Raw genomic sequence first — 7,647 nt, forward strand, 5'->3', positions numbered from 1 at the left:
CATGGAATAATTTACATGTTATTATTAGTCTCTATGTGGATGATATGTTGATTTTTGGCTCAAATATGCATGTTATAAATGAGACAAAAAAATATGCTTAAAAACCATTTTGATATGAAAGATCTTGGTGATACTAATTTTATTTTGGGCATGAAAATTACAAAAACATGTGATGAAATATATCTTGATCAATCACATTATGTTGATAAAATATTGAGAAAATATAATTTTCATGATCACAAAAGTGTAGCTACTCCTTTTGATTCTAGTGTTCATTTATTTCCTGTGAATAATGATGATGAGATTTTTAATTAAAAGGATTATGCTAGCATCATTGGTAGTTTGCGTTATGCTACTGATTGTATTAGACCTGACATTGCATATGCAGTAGGAGTGCTAAGTAGATTTACTAGCAAGCCTAGTAAAGATCATTGGCTAGCTATTGAGCGAGTCATGAGATATTTAATTGGTACCAAAAACTATGGCTTATTTTATAAAAAGTACCCTGCTGTGATTGAATGTTTTAGTGATGCCGATTGGAATACTTTATCTGGTGATTCTCTCTCTACCACTGGTTATATTTTTACTTTAGGTAGTAGTGCCTTTTGTTGGAAATCTAAAAAGCAAACAATAATTGCTAATTCAACAATGGAAGCTGAATTAATAGCATTAACTTCAGCTAGTGAAGAGGCAAATTGGCTTAGAGATTTGTTATATGAAATTCCACTTTGGGAAAAGCCAATTCCACCCATATTAATTCATTGTGATAGCACTGCCGCAATTGGTAGAGTTAAAAATCGTTATTACAATGGTAAATCCAGACCTATAAGATGAAAGCACAGTACCGTGCGATCTTATTTAAGTAGTGGCATCATAACTGTGGATTATATTAAATCTAATGATAATCTTGCAGATCCATTTACCAAGGCCTTGGCAAAAGATAGAGTCTGGAATACATCGAGGGGGATGGGACTAAAGTCCATAGAATCATGAGCCATGTATGAGAATACCCAACCCAAAGACCAAAGATCCTGAGAATTGGGTTCAATGGGAAAAACAAATCATACGATGGTCGTAAGAAATGCACAATTTATTTTTTTTAATTATTTATTTTGTAAATACTTTTTTAATTGTTCATCCCTATGATGTAAGTGCATTTATCCTGTGATGTGGGGAGGTTGAGTAAAAAACTCTTAATGAAATTTGTAACTCGTATGAGTGGGGTGTCAGAATTACAGGAGCACCCTTGACAAAATTTCACCTATGTGAGTGTGGGGGTGGGGCCGCTCCCTATGAGATTTGGACTTAATCTCAAATACTCTCATGAAACCGGGATCAGCACATGGTCGTAAAGTGCTAGCTATAAAAGCTCATGCTATAAAAGCTCATGTCAACACCTAGGTTGTTATGTGTAAGCAGTGACACTTAATTTTTCTAAAGCAGTCCTAGTTCAAGTCGGAGACTACTACGACTCTGGAGTTGAGATCGATCTTTTACTAAGTGAAAGTTCAATGCAGAGCACACCTTCATGATGCATAGTGACCCATCTTTGCCTGGTAATCTCTCTTTAACTAAAAATTTAATATTAAAATGAGTGGAGGATTGTTGGAGCATTTTAATATTAAATAATTAAAATGAATAAATTTTATAATATAAATATAAAGATGTGAGAGTGAATGTTTAATCCCACATTGAAAAGGAGAGAGACTATTTTGTTCTTTTTAATTGTGGTGATTAATGGGCTAACATGAATTATCTCAAATATTGGGCCAGATACGTGCGTAAGGGGGAGGTGAAGGGTGGAGGTGTCAAATTTGGAAATGAATCAGCACCTTGGATCCTCCTACTTGACAGCTCATTCAGAGTAATTACCATATCCGTTGGTGAGTAAATGACCCGAATTAATATTCCATTTTTATTATGAAAAATAATGAGTCATTAACCCACTTAATGGACTATCCGTTTGGGCCTTTTCATTATTCAAAAAACTCCTTATCTCACCATTAATTGTGTAACTTTAGCCCATCAGAATAATATCCAACAATTAATCTTGTAACACCCACTATATCAGAATAATGGACCTAATTAATCATATTAATTTGGGTAGTAATTTCGTGAGGCCCATTGAGCCTATAAATGACCCATTTAGACAATCCAAGTTACTGTAATATACACTAAAAAAAATAGAGAGATTCTTGGCAAGAAAGGGTGTTCTTTCTGGTGGAGTTTTGGGGTTGAACACTTTGTGCAGAGGTTGTTCTAGCCATACGACACTTGTTGGGCTGTTGTATCTTGGGGGAGACAAGTCAGAGACGGTCTGCACCAGTTACAAAGTTTAGCCAACCAAGGGCTTGAATCTCCTTAAAGAGAGCGAGTGCCGCGCCTCAGTCCAAATAGTGTTGTATAATCTTTTTCTTTAAACTAATAAAAATTCAGAAGTATTATTCAGTTTCTCTTCGTGTTATTTCATTATCATTGTGTTTTCACCAACACCACCCAACATAGGAGCTTCTGGAAGGAGCAGCAAGTATTTAGTATCACAGTCATTATATTAAATCTCCTTTGTGAGAGAGATTTTTGATATACTTTCTTATGAGAAAAATTGATATATCATTATGACACAAGTCACATAATATTTGTGACATAAACTTGCAAGAGAAAATTGATGTGTCCGGTGATATATTATATATACTCACTTTCTTGTGATAGAAATTTGATATATCATTATGACACAGTATTTGTGATATAAACTTGCAAGAGAGATTTGATGTGTCATTGTGACATATCACATAATATCTGGTGGCATAAAATAAACTAAGGAGGGAGAGTTTGTTACAACAAAAAAGGGGCCCAAGAAGGTAGGGCAAACTTGCATAGAGCATGGGCTAGCCCAATTTGGTAGAGAAGGTAGAGCAAACTTGCATTGAGCATGGGCTAGCCTAATTTGCTATTGGATCAATTTTGCCTAGGGGTGTGCGCGGTTCTGTAGGGGCGGTATTTTTTCAAATTTATTACCTAACTGATAAAGGTCGGTTTTTTCATAATTGGAACTGATGCACACCGCCTAAGGTCGGTTTTCCAACCTATAGCGGTGTGGTTTAGTTGGTTTGGTCGGTTTGAAATGTTAAAAAAAACTGTTTTTTTAATAATAAAAAAATTGGGTTTTCAAGCCCAATATCAATATATCAACCTGTTCAAGAAACATGTGCTAAATAATTCATAAAACTTGTGACAACGTAGGAGTCACATAAAACAGAAGCAAAAACCTATGCCAATTGCCAAACCTGTGCCAACCTAGTCATCACACAAAAGCATATCCTAAAACTTGTGCAAAAATTCTATTCACATAATTATCCAAATTTTTTCATTTCATTCACCATGCAAAAATATTTTGAAATTGCCTCAATAAGAGTTCAACTCTCAAAATACTATCATGTAGCATATAATATCATTAATGTCACTGTGTGTGTTAGTGTCAATAACAATAAGCGTTAATGTTTCCACTTAATAACGTATTACAGAACCATTTGTCATTGTCCACAAATGCCAAAAGAAAGATATACAAATTAAATTAGTATTTAGGCAAAATAATGCTAATTTCTTGTATCCCCAATAATAATCTCACCCATGAATACCTAAATAACTACCATTAGTGAAAAGTCCACTACCAATAACATGTACAGATATAATTAGCATATAGGCAAAAGAATGCTAATTCTTATAAGTCCTTTGTCCAGTAAGTCTGTGCACTATGCATCATTGATCATTCTAGAACTCCTACAATATACTAAACAAAACAAAATAAACACGTGTTAATAATAATAAAACGTTTATGAACAATAGAATATTTATAATTAACACAAACAAATGATAATAGCAAATATACTTACATAATACTAACTACTAACTAACTCCAAGCAAAGAGTAGCACATCACTCATCATCATCCAACACAATGGTGTTTGGATCCTCCTCCATAGGCATTGGGCAAACCGATTCAATTTCTACAATCCCATTCAAAATAAAATGATTCGTAAGCATTGAGCAAATAAATAAACAATTGATATATACAACAAACAAAATGAACATATATTTACCTATGTCAATCTCAAAACCATCCATATCCTCCACATTATCCATGCACTCCCGAAGCTTTATTGGTCTTTTTTTCTTTGCATCCTTCGCATCCTTCAACCAATTTTGGGTACAAATAAGGGTTTCAACTGTATCAGGAGATAGCGAACTACGGAACGAATCCAAAACACGCCGCCCGTACTAAAAGCAGACTCAGATGCAACTGTAAAAATAGGAATAGCCAACACATCACAGACAATTTAGGAAAGGACTCGATATCTAGAAGAATTCATTTTCCACCACATCAAGATGTCAAAATCTTCCACATCAGGGTCCTCAGAAGATTCCAACAAATACCTATCCAACTCAAATTTGCTTTCCACACTGTCCTCGTTCGCCAAGTGTTGCTTAAACCTATTATTATAACTTTTAATTTTATCAGACAATAAAGCATTGCTAACACTTGGCCTGGAGTCCCTAGACAATGAAGCACCACTACCACTAGAACTCGAAACTCCATTTTGACCCACTCTTTCCACATACAATCTCTTCAATGCATCCCGAACCTTAGAGCTCTTCTCATCCCCCTTGTCCTTTCCATACCACTCCCTAAACCAAAACTTTACATACTTCAATCTATACCTTAGGTCAAAAACAACAGCAACAAAAAGCATTAAATTGATATTATCCATACTTCCCCAATACTTATCATATATTTTTTTTCATCTCTACCGCCATACTCTTCAAAAGTGGATCCTTATCAATACTACACAATTGTTGCCATTAATCTTCAATGCTAATTAGCTCATGGAAGTATGTATTAGAAGTGACAAACAAAGACCTAGAAAATCTAAGTGTCGCCTCATAAAATATGCCAAGAAATTTCACAAAGGTCTTGACATTTTCCCAATCAAGATAGTTAGGAGGACCAATGGGCTTTTTCCCATTCCCATCCATTCACAAAAATAAAGTTTGTAATGCCCACCATCCTCTTCCAACCTATCAAATGCTCTCACAAATTTCAAAACACAATCTAACATGAGATAAATGGAATTCCACCTTGTTGGCACATCAAAGGACAACAAATATTTGACTTTGATTTTCTCATTTTCAACACATTCTTGAAACTTCTCAAACGTTGCGGGAGAGACTCTCACATATCACACCACATTCCTAACTTTGGCAATTGATTCATGAATGGACTTCAACCCACTTTGCACTATCAAATTCAAGATATGCGCACAACAACGCATATGCATGAACTCACCACCCAATATGCTACTATCTCTTTCTTTTGTTTTCTTCTTCACATAATCAATTGCCACATCATTAGAACTAGTATTGTCCGTGGTGATTGTAAACAACTGGTCTATACCCCACTTCAACAAACATGACTCAACCACTCTACCTATGGTGTCCCCTTTGTGATTAACTATAAGGCAAAAGTTCAAGATTTTCTTTTGGTAAGTCCAATCCCCATCAATGAAGTGTGTGGTGACTACCATGTAGTTCAAGTTTTGTATGGATGTCCAAGTATCTGTTGTCACACAAATTCGTTTCCCGACAAAAGCCCCTCTTAAAATATCCACCTCACTAGAATAAAGCTTCAAACAAGCCCTTGCAATGGTAGTGCGATGGGGAATAGGAAACTTAGGCTCAACTATTTCCATAAATTCTTGTAAGCCTTAACGCTCCACAAATTTAAAAAGCAATTCATCAATAATGATCATCCTTGCTAATGCCAACCTTATCATCTCTTCACTATAGTTTGCAACCACTAACACATTTGAACGACTTTCCCCTTCTCTCTTGGCTTGGAAAGACAGTTTTTTGTTTTTCATCACGGGGAAAAGGCCACTTCTTACACGCCTTCATGTGTTGCAACATGCCCGAAGTACCATTTTTCTTACCATGACATTTATATTGATTTTTACAATACTTGCATTGAGACCTAGGATTTTTGGGATCAGAACCAGCCAACTTAATGAAGTGTTATCATACTATAGACGGGTCCTTACCACCTTGTTTAGGTGATAGTGGGGGAAGTGATACACCAAGTCCAATTGGTGCTGCAAGTTCAGGTGGATTAGGGTTAGCACTACCAGGACTAGGAAGAGGTGGGTTAGGGTCCCCAGGTGCACCAAATCCAGATGGAGCATCGACATCCATCTAATAAAACAATTTCCAACCAACAAAAAAACAAAGTTTCCACAACAATATTAAATTATAATTTTTCCAGCAAATACAGTATCAACAATAACATACTAACAATCATTAATCATTACTCAACAATTCATGTCTCTAATATTAACAACAATTCAGAACTAGAGAATTAGCTTTTATTTTATATTTATATTGAATAAATATAAAATAAAAGCTAATTTTCTATATAATTATATATAAACTTAAACCAGTTGTTACTAAGTACTAAAAATTTAAAATCATAATGTTGAATATAGTGAGTGTTTAGTGATTACCTCTTAATGAAGGATTGAAAGTGTGAACTCTCTCAATCTCATCTCCCTCAAAAATTAAAATGCTAAAAAAAAAAAACGTTAGTGCTTACTGACAAGCATTAACTATAAGCAGCTAAAGCAAGAGACCATTATAAAACTACACAATATAAATTAACTAAACTGACTAAATAAATAAATTAACTAAAAACTAACTAAATAAATTAAATGCACGGTATAATAAATGCACTAACTAAACTAACTAAATAAATTAAATGCACGGTATAATAAATTAACTAACTAAACTAACTAAATAAATGCACGGCACTAAGTGTTTATTGTCCAGCTAACTAAACTAACTAATTAACTAAACTAACAACTGACAAGCATTATAAATTTATAACTATAATATAAGGCTTATAAGCAACTAAGCAAGAGAGCAAGAAGAATCAGCTACTGAATGTCCACTGGCACTGAGTGTTTATTGTCTAGCCAAGACTCAAAAGGAAAGGGGCTGATGGGATAGCTTACCGTGTTCTGCCGTGTGCCCGCTGTGAGCTGAGCTGCTGCTGTTGCGAGGCGCAACTCAGGCTGGCAAGATGGCGAGGCCCGAGAGCTAGAGGCGAGGCAACTGGAGTCTGGCAAGAGCGAGAGAGAGAAGTTAAGGGATATGAGAGAGTTAAGAGTAAATTTATAGTGAGGCTGTGTATCTGAAAACCTACATCAAACGGTGCCGTCTTGTGTGTGTTTTTTTTTTTTAATAACCCAATACGACGACGTTTAGGTTTAGTAAAAAAATTTAAAAGGAACACATCTAAACGACGCCGTATTCAACTAATCATCTGAACTGAAAGTCTGAAACAATGAAACTATTTCTGAGATGCCTGTGTGTCGGTTCTGTTCGGCTCTCATTCGGTGTGTGCTTTGCGTCTCCGATGTCTTCACCGCACCGGCGTCGGAGCTCCGTTCGCGATCTGATCGTCGGCATCAGCTCCGTCGGTCGGTGCCAGTGGCAGTGCGGGAGGATTGGTGCCGGTCGATTTTGTCGGCTCCGGTGATGGTTTGCACACTCCTAGTTTTGCCCCCTCTTAAACTATAGAGTTTAAGTAATCAATCCTTTA

Source organism: Castanea sativa, chromosome 10 (genome assembly GCF_040712315.1).
Source record: "Castanea sativa cultivar Marrone di Chiusa Pesio chromosome 10, ASM4071231v1".
NCBI lineage: Eukaryota > Viridiplantae > Streptophyta > Magnoliopsida > Fagales > Fagaceae > Castanea > Castanea sativa.